Source organism: Ptychodera flava, chromosome 14, assembly GCF_041260155.1.
Source record: "Ptychodera flava strain L36383 chromosome 14, AS_Pfla_20210202, whole genome shotgun sequence".
Lineage (NCBI taxonomy): Eukaryota > Metazoa > Hemichordata > Enteropneusta > Ptychoderidae > Ptychodera > Ptychodera flava.
This window is the reverse complement of record NC_091941.1, coordinates 21,513,319-21,531,339: the sequence shown is the minus strand read 5'-3', so window position 1 is coordinate 21,531,339 and position 18,021 is coordinate 21,513,319. Positions and strand designations below refer to the sequence as shown.

Sequence of the window (18,021 nt, the reverse complement as noted above, 5' to 3'; positions counted from 1 at the left end):
ACCAAAGGAAAATGGTGTCATAACAAGGTTGACCCCTGTTTGTGTGCCCTTTTTCACCAGTTCATCCGAATAAACAATACTAGTATTTTCTAAGCTGTTTTTTTCAATAAGCTTACTGCGTATATTATCAACGTCAGATTTTCTGGATCTTGCTAGTTATGAGTCGCAAATCTACTGTACAAGCTACCAAGTTACCCATGAACTTGAGGATTGGCTAATCTATTAAGATATAATATGTGACACCATCAGTGGATAAACTTGATATGGTCAAAACCAGACCCATTTTTAACTTGCATATACCGGTATACCATGGTTGGATCTCATCAACTGGTCCATCAATGGTGTCGACAAGATAGTCAATTGGGAGGTTTTACATGTAACAAGTCATTGCTGATGATACAGTCCCTGCTCGCACCATTAATTGACATGCACATCCACACTACAATACAATATCTGTTTGCCAAGTTTGAACGAAATCTGTTCAGGGAGTTATGGTTCAAAAACATAAAAAAATCGCAACAAAATGGCCGCCCAGCGGCCATATTGGATCATATCGCGAAATAAGGTGACGTGGATATATATGAAATCGGTTCAGGGATAGTTAAGTTATGGTTCAAAAACATGAAAAATTCGCAACAAAATGGCCGCGCGGTGGCCATATTGGGTCGTATCGTAAAATAAATTGACGTGCATATATATGGCACAGTACTTTATCCTTTTTTTTATTTAATTTTTTTCATTTTATTTATTTATTCTGCACAAAATGATTTATAAAACACCATAAAATGAACAAAATTGTGCATGGATTACACAGAAAAGTCAAATCCACTGTGGTCCATATTGACAAAAGACTAACAAAACAAAAAAAATACAGAGTGAGAAATCCGACAACAGAGAGTAAGACAAACACTTCCAAAAGATAAGTAAAACGGACTAAAACCCTCCGAAAATCACACCAAAGATTAAATGAAATCTCTCCTGATACGATCGACATAAGAATCTTGTAAATGTCGTTGTAACTTTAATCCTTGCACAAGGTGTGAAGATTATCGGCTCAGGGGTGATAGAGAAACGGCTGCTGACGTACGGACGGACGAGACCCAATCTATAAGTCCTCGGTGGACTGCGTCAGCGTAGACTAATTAGCGAGTTGATAGCCTGGTATACGTTCGATTAACAATTCAGAACAGTTTAATGGCAATTTGTGACGCCGAAAACAGGTGATATGTGTGCTGGCTATTACCTCCATGCACAGCACCTCCGTAATAGGACAGGCTCCTGGCAATATTCACTAAAGCATCTTTACTTCGAACACATGTGGATGGAACTAATTTTGGATAATTGAATGGTGAAGTAAGATCATTTTAACCTGTAAATGTAAGCTCAACTGCTTTCTTATTAAGTTACACACTTGTTTTTATGAGTAATTTGTCATGTTGCAACATTCAGCTATAGGGCACCTACTTTTGAGAAATTTGAAAAATATGAAGATCCAATTATCCCAAATTAGTTCCTATCGAGTTTTCGATTAAATGATAAAATTGGCAAAGAGGAGGTTTACTGGGTTGCTATAATATCCCCTTTGCTAAAATTTAAACGCTAGCGCTTCGTATCTTTGGTTTAGGTTGTTGTTTTGAGGACTTAAAAAACAAACAAACAAACAAAAAGCGACTGACGTCTCCGCTCTCCGCTGAAAGTAATCTTTTCTGTTTAGGAAGTTCGAGAAAAACTTGTACCAAAATTTGAACGGTGGCCCCCGATTTTTATTCTTCATTTTGAAAGAGAATGGTTGAAAGTTTGCTTGAAGAAAGTTTGAGCACAGAGGAACATAGACTGTCTATGTTTCTCTGTGGTTTTAGCAAAAGTTTAAATTAATTTACGTCACAAACGTACGACCTTTTCTGCTATGAGCACGTGCTTGATGATAAATAGAGCGTTACACAAACAGGAAAACTGAATACACATCAGCTCGCAGAGTCGCCTTTATCGCCTTTGAACATGCTATATAATAAAAAATAGCTGTCATTTGACAGAATAAAAGAGGTTTTCATGTCACGAAAGAAAAAGAAAATATATATAGCCTTAGTTTGATTACGGCTTAATTAAAAAAAAATATAAATGTTTGTGAATGAATGTCATTCCGCTGCGACCTCCACTCGGAAAATATAATCCTATTTGTTTAAAATCGTAAACATATTTAAAACGTCAATCACGCGTGACATTTCCATTATCCCTTTCTATGGTGCACACGTAATAAAAGCTAACTCCTTCCTAAAATTATATTTGTATAGTAAGACTCAATTTTGTGATCTTTTATGACAGTTTTGTATTCGTGGTTGAAGAATAAAATAGAGAAATCATGAATTTTGATCATTTAATTTTCAGATAAATTTTGTTGAACAGTATTCATGATTTATTTATTTCATTATTCATTCATTTGTTTGTTTTTACATATTAATACACACACATACACACACACACACACACACACATATATATAGTATATATATATATTATATATATATATATATATATATATATATATTATATATATATATATATATATGTTGTTTGTTTATTTGTTTTGTTATATAACAGTATATTTATTTATATTTTATGTGTCCCTTTTAGTATTTTACGCTATTTTACCCCCACTGCTGTTTTGCCTCACCCAGCATGCTCAGCTGGACACGCTATGGAAAATGCACCATTCTTAAAATACAAGTGTGCGACCTAAATGAAGTCAAACGTTTTGAAAGTAATAGTGAAAGTGATCGATATATTAATAACACGCATGTATCTCGACGATATACCCCCCTCCCTTGTACCAGGGAATGAAATTAATTTTTTAAACCACACCGCCGGGATTGTCTCAGACAGAGAAAATCAAACTGTAGGAACTGCCCACACCCAACGGTAACAGGCATAGCCATCGATCGAGACAAATTGATTGATATTAAATACTATTTCAATTCTATCTTTCATTCTTTCTTTGTGTAGTTGGAAATCTATCCTAAAGTCAGAGTCAATGGCTTCCAATAAGACCTGTTCAAGTTTTCTTTCATTTGGTTCATCAGTGCCTGTAGCAACTGGAGCGCCAACCGCGCAAGCGCATTAAACGTACAACCCGTCCCTTCTCAACTGTCGCGTATAAGTAGACAGCGACGCCCTCTCTGGGAATATCTGTCGATCCAGCAGTACGTAAGATTCCTTCGGAAAACGGGCACTTTTCGCATGTCGCACATCCAATTATTGGAATAGCTGCCAGCTGATTCATCTGAACATCAAGTAATCCCTTTAGTATTGAAGAAAATCTTTAGAAGTTGAATTTATTGTCATGAAGTCCTAATGAGAACTCTTGTGAATACACATGACTGCGCAATAAATCGACTATGTACGTTTTGACATGCACAAGCTTTTTCTTGTTATGGGTTTAGAGCTAGGGACATCACCTTGTAGAAATAGAGGACAATAAGACAACCCTTAGTGCTTGGTGATAGCGACTCAGTAGTAAGTATTACGTCGCCTCCCTGTATGGTTAATGGGCTGATGTTTTGACAAAATTGTCGGTTCATTTCATCTGTTCATAAGTGTGTGATATACTTCTTAGCGTCTGTCAGGAAGATGGGCAGGCTCAGCTTCGGTTCACAATGCAAGACTTCCGAATACTTTCCCTTGCACCGCACACGTTTATTTCGAACACAGTGAACTCAGCGTATAGTTCACAATAGTCAGTGACGTGGGGAATTGAGGACTATCTCAACGAAATTTTTGATTGGTTGCGGAGACCTCCAGTCACATCATGATCACATATCATTCCTCGTTGCGGGATGTCTGGGGTTTTGTGGATATCTGTCATGTCAAGGCCCAGTTATAAACTAAAAAAATGGTAAAAAATATTTGTCTGAAAATTGTCCGACCTACACGGTCCTTTCCCGGAGGACCATATATAATACTATAGTGCAATACATTCATTTCATTTTTTTTCTTTTGAATAATGTATCGCAATCAGGACTGTGTCGGAGGGAAATTGGTATGAATTCATTGTCTAAATTACGAAAGGAAAGGCAGCCAATCGTTGTCCTGTAACAAAATATGAGATTAATAATAATTTTCTTTGGTTACTAATCGTCAGCTATGTTGTTGTCATGTTGAAAATCATCAACTGAGTGAGCCGTTCCATATGTCAACCGGTTTTTTCATCAGCACTTGTATAAAGTGGACGAATACATGGGGATGCCATAAGCCGCTGATAGAGTACACTATTATTTTTATCACGTCACTTTCCTGTTTTTGCATCATGTCGGACTGAATTGTCGACGACAGACTCGGGGACTGATAAGACTATAATCCTTGTCGCGGAATCGGCAATATATCAGCATAAAAAAACCAACTTTTTACTAAAGCTTTCCTGCCAACGTGTTGCCGATGCAATTACAGACATCCATCATTAAATTCACGCGCCAGGTGAGACAGTTGGCAATTTTAAGAAGATGGTGTCATAAAAAGCTGTTACAAGTGATATCAGCGTGACAGATTTCCCTTTCCTCAATAAATTTTAATACAAGCACTCTACTTCTTTTGGCCCGAGGGCGACACGAGCTCTTGCTACGGAAATTAGCCCATCAAGAATGCCTGTACCCTACCCAGAGTGATTCCAGAGACCACGTGTTGAAGCTAACTGTTCAAGCCAAAAATATCGATCTTGCGGCGGCTTTTTCGCTCCCAATAAAGCAGCCCACGGCCGCACAGGTCCTTGTTTCATATAAAAGATCGATGCTTCTTTCGTGGCACATTGAGGTCAATGTTAATGGTGGCCTCGTCACCGATAACTGCTCATTTACTGATTGGGTGATGCAATTAAACAAATTGAAGTTGAAAGGCGGCCCTGTGGTCGAGAAATGACGGTGTTTAGTATACCGAATCTCTTGTTCACATGACGACGCCTACGTCCACAGCTCCACTTGTCTCGTGACATTCTCGCGATAACTGAACGAATCTGTCTTAAACATGTTAAAACGCAGCACAGAGCGACGGAGTGTACGGAGCGAGCTGCGGCAAAGCTTTTGCGGTAGGCGGAGACGTTTTAACACCACGGGAGAAAACCACAGAACTCAAGTTTTCGCTTTTCAAGGCTTTAAAAAAGGTAGGCCAAATATCAGTGTTGTACTTTCCCAACGAAAGAGTGATCAAATTTTTTTTTGTAGTTGGTGGAATTTCTACGTGTTTGATTTTTCGAAGGATTTTTTACCCTTGGCTTGTTAAGCGAATACAGGGTGTTCTGGATGGCCGTACACTGTCTGGAAACAGTGATCAGTGCCTTCCTTTCTTGATCAGCGCCTTCAGCTGGTATTTCTCTGCTCACTGCAAAACGTTCATGATCTTTGGTTGTATAAGCTAAACTCGTTGTGATAGACGCTCAGGTAGAAGATGCACTGTGTGCCCAAGATGATTTTTATAATTTCAATTGAAACATAATATTGGTCAACTATTCTGACATTTCGTGCACTCTATTTGAAGAGGTGAGCAAACAATATACGCACAGTAAATGTATTCATGACGGCGTAAAATTGAAAGAACAACCAAAGAAATGAGAAGTGCCGGTCACGAAGGACGGACTTTCGAGAAGAATGTTCTCCTAGGCTGATGGTATACTTAACTTCGCGTCGTTCAACATTCCGTCATTCACGGCTGGGTGGGGTGAGGGGAGGGGGGCAAGTTCCCCGAATCATGAATGTAGAAAAGACATCCATTCCCGAATCAAGTGTTTAGCCGTCGGTATTAAGACATAAAGAACTTTAGCTTCGACCCACAGTTGCTGTGATGTGGATGAGCCTCGGTATAAATGCCGTCTGTCACTACCTCAAACTGCCACCGTTTTAATAGGATCGCTTGCATCAGAAACACAAGCGTACAAAATAAAATAAAAAAACGGCAGTCGATTTATGCCTTCAGATCAGTTATCGTGGCATTTCAAGCGGGCATGGAGGATGGTGGACAACTATTGGATACAGCTGTATGGATCAGCGGATCTCTTGTTAAGCATGTTATTACCAGAAGCAGACGGCCCGGTGATATTGATGGAATACCTGAAGAGTGAACCTCGTTACAACCGAATTTAGTTTATGTTATTTCCTTCGGTTGTCCGTTCTCTAATTTATTCATTATGCATGAATTCATAATGTCATTCTATGAAAAAGGACAATAGTTGTGACATTTGACAATATTCTTACATTATTCGTTTCATGTGTTGTAGGACATAAGAGGAACATGTTGTTTCACTCTCCCTCCCTTAACCCCTCCCTCCCCTCCCCTCCCCCGATGTATGTCGAAGAACAAAGTATTTGCCTTCCAAATATGATAAAATGTGTACATTATGCAATGCTATTGTTGACATGTAAATTCCAGTCCGTACCAGAACTCAGTTTTCCACAACACGATCGGACGTCCCGCACACACATATATATAGACACACACAGAGACAGACACACACACACATAGACAACACTACACGCGCGCTGGTGTTTACAAGTTGACCATCAGGCTTTTCGACACTTTTGGCGTAGCAGAAACTAACAGGACAAAAAGACGGAAAAAGACATATGCGTTCTCAGGCAAGCGGCGCTTTGATTGGACGCTTTCACGGTTTTTCGCGGTATTAAAGAACACCATGTGCTAATATTGTGTACAACGTAGCTTACATCGGATAACATTGATGTGGGGGGGGGGGGGGAGCTGATTGTCAGTATTGTGTCGTCAGGTAAATAATAATTTTCTAAATTGGCGTTACTGGTCATGGCTCAAAGTAATATGAATTCAGCAAATCATTAACCGAAAATTCCAAAAAGAAATTCCTATCGCTCGCGGTGTATTTCGTCTCATTACTACAGCCCATTTAAATGAAGCTGGGGGGGGGGGGGACTATATCTCATTACAGGGACTTTGCATAATCGTTTCATGCTTCGCCCCTCACGAAAACATTTTCCCCCTCGAGTCTTTGCATACCGCGAAACTACTGCCGTACAGATTTCCTCACACCCGATTGATTTTTTCATCTATGTTGTATTTTGCCCTTCCGTTTACAATGAAACTTTTCTGAGTTCCATTTCTATAGCATATATTTATTTATCAAATCCAACTGAACTTTTACTCGATTGATTACATTCATAGTGATCCGATAGTGAAGTAGACTGAAGGAGTTACGCACTGAGCTCTCTTGAATTTACGAGTTAATTAAATGCTGTGTTGCTTCAGGGGGTTGTTCATAAGAGTAGGTTCACCTCCAGCACTGCCAGTTGATTCAGAGAAGTGCCACGTGCTTCTGAACCAAAAGTGGCTTGACTACACGCACAGGGTTGGAGCACTTGAAATAGATAGGTACCCGGAAGGAAAGTTTGGTATACACGTGCTAAAATCAGCATCTAGCAGGAGTTGTTTTGAAGATTTTGGTCTGTGTATATTAGATGTGGACAAATTGCAGATACACAGTTATAGTTCATAGTCCTAGAATATGTGTGTGTACTTTTATATGTATACATCAGGTGCAGCCAACAGAGCTATTCATCGAAAAAGCTATTCCAGGAGCAATTTTTGAGGGCAGGGGAAATTTTAATTTTGCTAGGGCAGGGGAAATGTTTTTAGTGGTAGGGGAGCAAATTTTAGTTATTTTTGTAGGGCAGGGCGGATATTGGTTGATTGTCCTGGGGACAGGGCTTGGCGAAAAACTTTTTGAGGGGAATTATTTCCAGGGCAGGAAAATTGGCAAGTTTTTTCCGCCACAGGGTGAGGGAGCTTCAAAAATTCACAGTGGGGAGGGGAAACAGGCAAAAATAAGTGAGGAGTGGGTAAAAATGAAGTTTGAGTGTGGGAGGGTAAGTCGAAAAATTTTCTGTGGGAGGGCAAATTATGAACAGCTAATTAATTACCCTCTTGACTTAAAATTAGTCAGTTCACATTATTTGTCATGCACAATATATCTTATCATAGTAAGGACCTTTTTAAAAGTGCATTGTTCGTTGCTTGCACCTGATACATGTGAATGTATTCTTTGTATGTATGTATGTATGTATGTATGTATGTATGTATGTATGTATGTATGTATGTATGTATGTATGTATGTATGTATGTATGTATGTATGTATGTATATATGTATGTATGTATGTATGTATGTATGTGTGTGTGTGTGTGTGTGTATGTATGTATGTATGTATGTATGTATGTATGTATGTATGTATGTATGTATGTATGTATGTTATGTGGTGTGTGTATGTATGTATGTATGTATGTATGTATGTATGTATGTATGTATGTATGTATGTATGTATGTATGCATGCATGCATGTATGTATGTATGTATGTATGTATGTATGTATGTATGTATGTATGTATGTATCTATGTATCTATGTATCTATCTATCTATCTATCTATCTATCTATCTATCTATCTATCTATCTATCTATCTATCTATCTATCTATCTATCCAAGTATGCTTGTTGGTAGGCAGGCGGTTTGTTAGGTGGGTATTTTTTATGAATCTATCATCCATATATGCATATATTTATCTATGTATCAAGTTAAATAAAAAATACTTGCACTACAACTGGTACAAAGTAGCCCATGCAACAACACATTAAAATCATCCGACTGTTGCCATGGAAATAGAACCTGTGTCGTTTCTGGTCGTGAAACTATTTCGCTTTAAATTGCCTGACAACATAACATTGCATGGTAAAGCACTGCTCGGAGAGTAGACGGCAAATATATAGAACCCCTCCCCCCCCCCCGAGTTTTCCGATCAATGCATTGCGACAAAGTGACATCAAATGTGCCTTGGGTCTCTCAAAGATTCCGTCCCCTTCCTTGATGAGACACAGACGGTCAACCCAGCTCAAAAATCTTCATTGTTAGCGGTACCCTTACCCAGGGGGTGATCCTTGGAAGTTGAACACCGGGGGAAACATTTCCTCAACCCGAAGGACAAAGTCGAAAAAGTGGAAGCTGAATGAAGTACTCTCGTGTTTATGTCAATTTCAAGCTGGTATGAGTTCAACATACTTACTGAAACGTGACACACCTTCGAGTGAACCGCAGGCCCTACTTCAGCTACTTTTACCGCTGTTATATTCTGAGCTAGGATATAGCTGGGCCACACCCGAGTGGGGGCGGGGTCAGAATAGTTGGAAGCAGTGTTAAGAAATGAAGGCGATCTAAATTCGACATTGCTATCTTGTTTTATTAAGCACTCGCGTCAAATCTGCACTTATGTTCAAAATAATGAAAGCAGAAAATACGATTGATTTCAGGGGATGATTCGTAGGAGGCGTCATTAAGGCGGATTCCAATGACGTTGAAATGCGGCGTACCCAGTACAAGAAGCAAAGGCTGGTGTGATTAGACCGTGGGACTGAATACGGACGCTTTGCTTATGCTCGAAACCCCCCCCCCCGGTTAAAGCGAATAGTGACATTCTGAGATCTTCTTATACAACGAATGAGCGTTAGAGTAATCCTTTTCATTGCGTTTTTCAAGTAAAATCCCACAGGCACACTTTTTCTTATAGCATGGAGGATTACTTTCTGTTCAATGAGGACTTTGATTGTCGGCACGGTCGGAGACTGAGTCATTACACAAGTTTTGCTACCGTGTTATTGTAGCTTTGATGAAGTACCATGTCAACGCGGCACCGGAGGTTTCCTTATTTCTGTTATTTGCTCAATGCTGGGCGACAAGGGCAGGCTGACATAGCCAAGTATTTCGACCCTGGTCGTCTCGAAGACTGAAATCACGCTGACAGCGATTTTCATGATTGCAAATCATCATACAGAGAAACACGTTTTTCTTACGCGTTGAAGCCGCTTGAACTGCAGTGTAACATATCAAATCAATCAGCGTCACATAGATGTCGCTCTTCAGCCTTAAAAAACAGGAGGTGGGCTTGTCTATTATTTTTTAAGAGCCTGGAAAAAAATTGCCATTTCAAAGGACAATTCACTACAAACCATAATGATGAGATAGACACAGCTGAATAAAATTCAAAAAAATCTGTAAAATATTTCATTAAAATGTGAGAGCACGGTCATCAATCACCCAAGAACAAAATTACGAACTTGAATTTTTTTTTGGGGGGGGGAGGGTAGGTAAAACATCAAAATTGTGGAAACTATAAGTGAATTTACGAGAAAGAAGCCTTTTACTCCCCCAACCTATAATACATATCTGCTACCTGGGCAGATGATTAAAGCACCACCAATGTGCTTTTTCAATGTAATTTTCCATTCTTTACCTTCTTTTGGTAAAGTATTTGGTAAAATTTGTTCTTCTCGGTCCAAAATCCTACATCAATGTAGTGCCCAAGTGTTTGCCGACGACTGACCTAGATTTCATTTGTTAGTGATAACATCGCATAAACTGTAGACACTGCGTCATATCTCAAAGTCTTGTACATTGACGTACGCCAGGGATAAGAACAAGAAAAGATATTTGTGTTCTGGAACAGAGATGACGAAAGTCGTTTTCACCGTAAAACTTAATATGCCTTTGACAACATGGTGTGCAATGTCATATGGCTCGAGCAGATAGAGATAGAGATAATTTACGATTTTAGTCCGTACAATCGAAGGGGTGAGCGCCATTTTATTCTATCCAATCGATCATCTATAGATATTTGTTATTGTTTGATCGACAAAAAAACGACACTGAATACCAAATGGCTTGATACTGGACTTGGTGGTTTTGTTTTGTTCTGGTCCAGCAAAAAAAAAAGCCTGGCCACGCCGTATGAAATCGCGGTGTAGACACAGAGAAAAGACCAACGCTGACACGTCGCATTTTGAATCACCGAAGATACATTCATTCTAAAAGACTATGAAGTTCTTTCCAAGCAAAAAAATGTAAATTCTCCCATCAGTATTATCAAAAACTGACCGAGCCAGTATAGGCATATACAAGACGCAGATATCATGGCACCACTCCGTTTCCGAACTAAAGTCGTAAACCTATTTATAGTTGATGCTCTATCTATATTGTGCCAGTCCGCATGTTTTTTGTTTGCTTGAGCAGGAAAATCGATTGCTGATGTTGTGACAATTAATATTGGATCGTGTCAAGAGAAAGAAATGAACAGTTATATTCAACAAGACCTCGGGCGTGAACAAATATTATGCATGCCCACAATGCGAACGAACACAAAGTAAATGCGAACTGCGTCGCGAACAAAATTACGACACCGCAATATTTTGTTGGACCGTATCTCCGCCATGGCAGTCATCCTGGCTTTAGCACCAACTTAGGCAGTCTCGCTTCTACTCACTAAGGCGCTATCGGAAAGAGTTTGTTATAACAGGGAAGTAAATTTCAGGCGATCCTAGCGCACTTGTCGACGTCAAATCGTAAAGTTTACGCGAGGCTGAATTCGCCATGAAACGCCTCGTTTACGCGTATTCAGTTCCTTTAGAAGAATAAATAGCTTTGCAATTAGGTTTATGTTTGACGGTTTAGATGAAACAGTTCCGAGTATAAATTTGCACCTATACGTCTATACTAGTTAATCTTTGAAACTATCCGAAACAAACGGGCTTTGTGGTCCGTGAAAAGACAGCAATCCGTTCGACGGGAAACGTTTATTTGTTATGATGTGCTGTGACAAAAGCGACCCTGATTGTGTTTAAATAATAACACTAATTATATTATCGTGTATTGAAGATGATGAAACCGCGACGGCTATTGCAATTCTGCAATAAAAAGGAGACGCACAATAAGATAAACGTCATCTCTCGTCTTTCATCACCTATATAAACAGCACAGCAACAAATGGAATTGCGAGCAATTTCATTTTCGACAAGCGGGCTTTTCATCGTGAAGTTGATTCTAGCTTGACTACAGTATGATGATGTGGAGCAAATGCAATTTCGAAATCACACAAATTGCGTCACACGGAGAAGAACTAGGAAAATCCAACAACTGCAGCAAAATGCATTTTACACGACAAATATCCCCATATCAGCAGTTATTCTATATGTATGTATGTATGTATGTATGTATGTATGTATGTATGTATGTATGTATGTATGTATGTATGTATGTATGTATGTATGTATGTATGTATGTATGTATGTATGTATGTATGCATGCATGCATGCATGTATGTATGTATGTATGTATGTATGTATGTATGTATGTATGTATGTATGTATGTATGTATGTATGTATGTATGTATGTATGTATGTATGTATGTATGTATGTATGTATGTATGTATGTATGTGTGTATGTATGTGTGTGTTGTATGTGTGTGTATGTATGTTCTTGTGTGGGGATGGAGGGGTGCGTTGACTAGGCATCAACTAATAATTCCATTGAACATTCTTGAACTGTCGATTTAAGATACTCGCGTGTTTGCTAACACAGTATCCTCACTTTGTGCTGCATTCTTACGATTTTGACGTGGCTGAGAAGTGAGCTGTCTTTTTCGCAGTCTCTCGGGAGTGTTTGTGATTATCACAAGGAATGATTTTGAAATCGGAAGCTGTAACAAGCACACGTAGAGGAAGTGTCTGAAAATCCTCCAATGTAATCATCAGTGTCGATTTTTGTATTTTTCTTTCTTCGATAAAGTGTATCGCCATTGTAAACGAATCGCCTACTTTATCGCTCTGATTCATAAAGCAGAAACTCCTTCACTCAATTGATTATACCCCAAAATGAAAAGAATAAGTCATTTTCATAACATTACCTTTTGAACTAATCATTTAGCCCCAGGCGAATGCTTTTAAGTCCTTTCGTTTTGTGGGGGTTTCTGTATATTTATGGACTGTGCGTGAAATTCAAAGGTTCTATGAAGCATCATCACATGATTTTTCATAGCCATGTAGAATTTGACGACTGTTCCCATCGGATTTTCACTTTAAAGCGGGCACTCCCACTAATTAAGTGTTGCGGTACTTTCTGATACCCTTTTGGCGAAGATCGACCGTTACTTTCTTCGAGACGACGAATAAGTTGGCTTTCTTTGACCAACAAAGGCTTTGGAATCCTCCGAGCATTTTCATTAGCATACACTTCGGAGAGAAGGACGGAAAGACGAGGAGAAACCCAGTGAATCAACGGCCAAGCTCACTAGCCTTGCATACAGGTACTTAGCTATACCCAGCTGGTTGATCTATCTTCACACAATAGCTATATAAGTCGGTAATTCAGGCGCCTTGTTAAGTGACGGAACTCTCTTTTTTATCAAAGGTACCACATGACAAGGAGAGTGTGAAGTTCATCCGCTCATGTAGTCCGCGTTGTAGGAATTGAACTCATATGACGGGATTAATCTGTTTGTCTGTCTATCTGTCAGTCTGTGTCTCTATCTGTCTGTCTCTGTCCGTCTGTCTACCTGTCTGTCTGTCTGTCTGTCTGTCTGTCTGTCTGTCTGTCTGTCTGTCTCTTTCTCTGTCTCTTTCTGTCTCTGTCTCGTCTCTGTCTCCCACTCCACCATTAATTTTGTATTTATTTACTGCTATTTATTTATTACTAAATGAACAAGGATTAAACATATAAAATACACACACACACACACACACACACACACACACACACACACACAACACACATATATATATATATATATATATATATATATCGAAGTATACAGATGTCCTCGAGGGAAATTACAGTGCTCAATGCAAAAAGCAGAGCGTTATAAATAAACAGATTACTTCAAGTACAAAGTAATGAAATCTATTACTTAAGTTTCATGCATCTTGCAATCCTCAGATAGAGTGAAAGGATTTCTAGCTCGACACTCTTACATATATGATTGGGATGAACCATTCTATTTGTAGGTAGTGTTAAAATTCGATAAATAATATTTGTTTTGGTGGCGACATTTTGAAACCAATTCAGAGCGTTTGTTTAAACAGTGAATTGGTTTCAAAATGTCGCCACCAAAACAAATATTATTTATCGAATTTTAACACTACCTACAAATAGAATGGTTCATCCCAATCATATATGTAAGAGTGTCGAGCTAGAAATCCTTTCACTCTATCTGAGGATTGCAAGATGCATGAAACTTAAGTAATAGATTTCATTACTTTGTACTTGAAGTAATCTGTTTATTTATATATATATATATATATATATATATATATATATATATATATATATATATTATGTGTGTTGATGTGACTGTCTGTTTGTGCCAGTGTCTCTGTCTGTGTCTATGTCTGTATGTCTGTGTTTGTCTGATTTTGTGTCTGTGTGTATATGTGTGTTTAAGAATTATACATATACACAAAGATTGTTTAATTTCTTAATTTCTTCCTGAGAACGACAGAAGACATATTGTCCGAGGGCTGGGGTTGTCACTCGAGCAAATACGAGATGCAATTCTAACACAACTATTGGTATACTGAATCGTGAGTTGCAATATTTCATTCCAAATGCGAATGAGTTATTTCACTCTTTCATCCACTCAACTTCTACAAATATATTCTCTTTGGGTGATCTCAACACAGGCGCACGACGTCTTTTAAAATCACTTGTCTGTAATTTTAATTTTGAAAGATGCATTTTATTAATAACTGTGTAAACGGAAATCGTTCGGGCAGCTATTGAGACACAGTGAACAGTGCCCCGTGCACGGTTGTGGCCGCTCAGCGTATACAATCGGCGAATTGATATCACAGAGCTTGATTGTCCACTATTTTCTTCAAGCGTAAGCTGGGTATAAGCTTCGATATTAAAACGTGCCGAGCCGTGGCGCTTATACTGAATAACACGTGCTAACTGCCTGTGGTAAAACAGCCGCATGGAAACACAAGTGGGGCACGCTCTACTTACATGTCTGTCGACTGGAACATATATAATCTGTGCAGCAAATCATTAACATGTAAACTGCGGCTCAAAAACGAACCAACACTCCAGTTCTTCTGGATGTTGTTGTTTTCAGACACGGTCCCTCCACAATTTTTTTGGTGGGACCGTGTTTCAGAGTAGGGACTGGTGAAAAAAAGAAACTCTTTGATCCCGGATTTGATTATGCAAGCGACGCCAACTTCACTCAAATACATGCAAATTCCCAAATAAGAGTTTGTGCCATCTTCAAAGTAGGGGAAGTCATACGTATATGGTCAAACGACATTGGGAAATATACACACTCAACTATATACATTTGCAAAATTTATACCCCACACTAGGTACGAAAATCCTACACAATGCCAAAAATTTCAATGAGTTACTCTTCGCAGTACAGTAGTGAGTACTCTCATGGAATATGTTGTTCTCAGCTTTTACGGAACTCGAAAGAAGAGCCAACACGATTGAGCATCCCCGCTCCATCACGCCCTAGATGTTTTGTAATCAGGCAAGTGCTCGCAATATCATGCAAGTAAAAAAACGTCGAATACAAGGCAATGGTTAACGCAATACCTTCCGAGCGATGCAGTCAAATGTCGGTTTGCCTGGTTGTTTGACTAAATGGGGAAAGCTTTAATATTGAGAGAGAGAGAGAGAGAGAGAGAGAGAGAGAGAGAGAGAGAGAGAGAGAGAGAGGGACAGATAGACAGCTGAGACAGATAGACAGAAACAGACAGAAGAAGAAGAAGAAAGAGGAGGAGGAGGAATTGAAGAGGAAGAAGTATCGGGGAGCATATGGCGCTTCAAAATGTTTTGAGGTCGATGAATGTAATGATTAGAAAGCCCTTACTTCAAGGTTTACCCAATCTTTTGAATAAATCGCCTCCCAATACGTAATCGACTAAGACGTCGACCTTCCAAAGAGCCTTCGAGATGGAAAATTGTCACGTTTATTGAACACCGTGGCCTGTAGCATGGTTCATCAATGTTTCGTCTATTGTTGTCGTGTCCGGGGCCACAACAGTGATGATCAGTGGATTGACTGTCAGGGTTGATAGGTGTTCCGTGTTTTCTATAGCTGTAGGCGGCAGTCGGGCGAATTTTTCTTTTTTTTCTATGAATGCGAAAAACTGCATTGATGTGCTGTCGAGTGAGATCTCATACGCTGAAAAGCAGAGTGAGTTTTTATAGACAGACAGAAAAATATTCGAAAACACCAACCTCTGCGAACATCACGATAACGATGTTTGTAAAATACTGTCGCTATCGCTTTGATCAATTCACCGCGATTGATGCACTCGTATCTGCAATCATGACAAAATAAAGGTCCACCATGTGGTAGAAATAATGGCAGAAAAAATAAAATTCGTAAGTATGCTGTTATGATCCTGATGAAGTCTAGTAAGAGACAAACGAAAAAGTTATGCTGTGTTCCATTTCTGCCTGTGAGCAAAAACTTAAAAGAAAGCCGATGGATACGATGTTACTCATCCAGTCGCCATGGTTACAAAATGCGGCCATTTGCGGGGTTCATCACTGTTGTCAAGCCGACTAGCGAATCGGACAAAATCACAGAGGGATAGAACAAAGAGGCTCATATTTCGGCAGTCTAGTTTTACCAGAAGTACAAAGTTTCCGGAAACAATACATTAGATAAAAGTCAAACATTCTACCGCATTGGAGAGTTGCCTAGAAGAATTAACCCGTTTCATATTTCTCCGCGCCGTTTGCACTCCGTATTCATATGTCAGCGCCATTAAACTATCATCAAAAGCGGTTCTAATAATATTTGGATACATTGCTATGACAGGAAAGTGATATACGATCAGTTATTACTACGGGTGAATTATATCTCAAACTCCCTTTGTGACAGTCTTTCATATTCTCTCTAATAACTTTACAATTAGAATAGCATATGCGCTGCCTTTCTGTTTTTGAGCGAACAAAATCTCTCCTGCGGCCCTCACAGTGGGAGAAACCGTTTATATACATAGAAATATAAATAGCAGTGTAAACGTATGGAGACAAAGTAGCAGATGTGTGTACATAATGGCTTGATTTGACTAGATTGGGAAAAAGACAGCTATGGATTTGAAATCATCTTTTATGACAATCATAATTATGATGACGACGATGAAGATGATGATGATGATGATGATGATGATGACGATGACAGCAACGATTACGACGACGGAGTGACGATGATGGATTAGATACAGCACTGGTGACGGCAGCGTTGATAATAAATATAACTGTGATAGTGCCTTGACAACGACGACGGTGATGACAACTTCGACTGTGATGATGATGAGGAGGAGGAGGAGGAGGAAGAGGAGGAGGAAGAAGAGGAGGAGGAGGACGACGACGACAAAGACGGCGATGATGACAGCGGCGGCGGCGGCGTCGACGACGACGACAACGATGACGATGATGATGATGATGATGATCATCATCATCATCATCATCATCATCATCATCATCATCACCGTCATCATCATTATTGATGATGATGATGATGATGATCATAATCTTCATCATCATCATCATCAAGGCATGGCAACAACGACAATAAATAACACTGGATGATAATTTTCTAAAGGTTGAGAGGCGACAATTTTGCTGCAATTTTGACTTAGAGGCGTTCTTGCTGTTGGACCCGAGGAAGTCGAGAGCATTATTTGTAATTTTTTGTTGAAAAATAAATCTTCAGATTTATCCGCTGCAGTATTATGAGTCTTTGGACTGAAACTATAAATGTAGCGACAATACGTTAAAATGAATCAAATGAAATCATATTTCGAATAACACACGGAATACCTTGATAACTTGCGTTCCAAATCCATCTGTTGTAATGTTACAGACGATGATAAGGTTATGAAATCTACGATTGTTCTTTTGGTATGTGTTCAGTGGTTGGATACAATTTTCATACACTGTCCGTTTTCAAAGGGTGAGCCGGCAGAATTATTTTTTAATCCCGCGTTAGACAGGCCTATAGTTTAATTTTCAAAGTGCACACGGCCTAAGTCCCTCTTTTGCTAACAATGCTCGTACAAGCAGAGTATCGATTCACACTGCCAACAACTAAACAATGCTGTTGATTAGAGTCTGTGTAGGATTGGGTATTTGTCGGCGTCTCAAGGTAATAATCTACCCCAAGATGTAATTTATAGACATCT

The 18,021-nt window shown here is 39.2% G+C and overlaps 1 protein-coding gene across 1 annotated transcript in view; it reads left to right on the top strand.

The window, feature by feature from the left end:
- The first annotated feature begins 5,006 nt into the window (after positions 1–5,006).
- Positions 5,007–18,021, top strand: part of LOC139149731 (uncharacterized) — a 53,239-nt gene continuing 40,224 nt past the window's right edge. The window contains exon 1 of the mRNA XM_070721683.1: positions 5,007–5,146. The gene's annotated coding sequence lies outside the window, so the exon portion shown is untranslated. The remainder of the gene's footprint in view (positions 5,147–18,021) is intronic.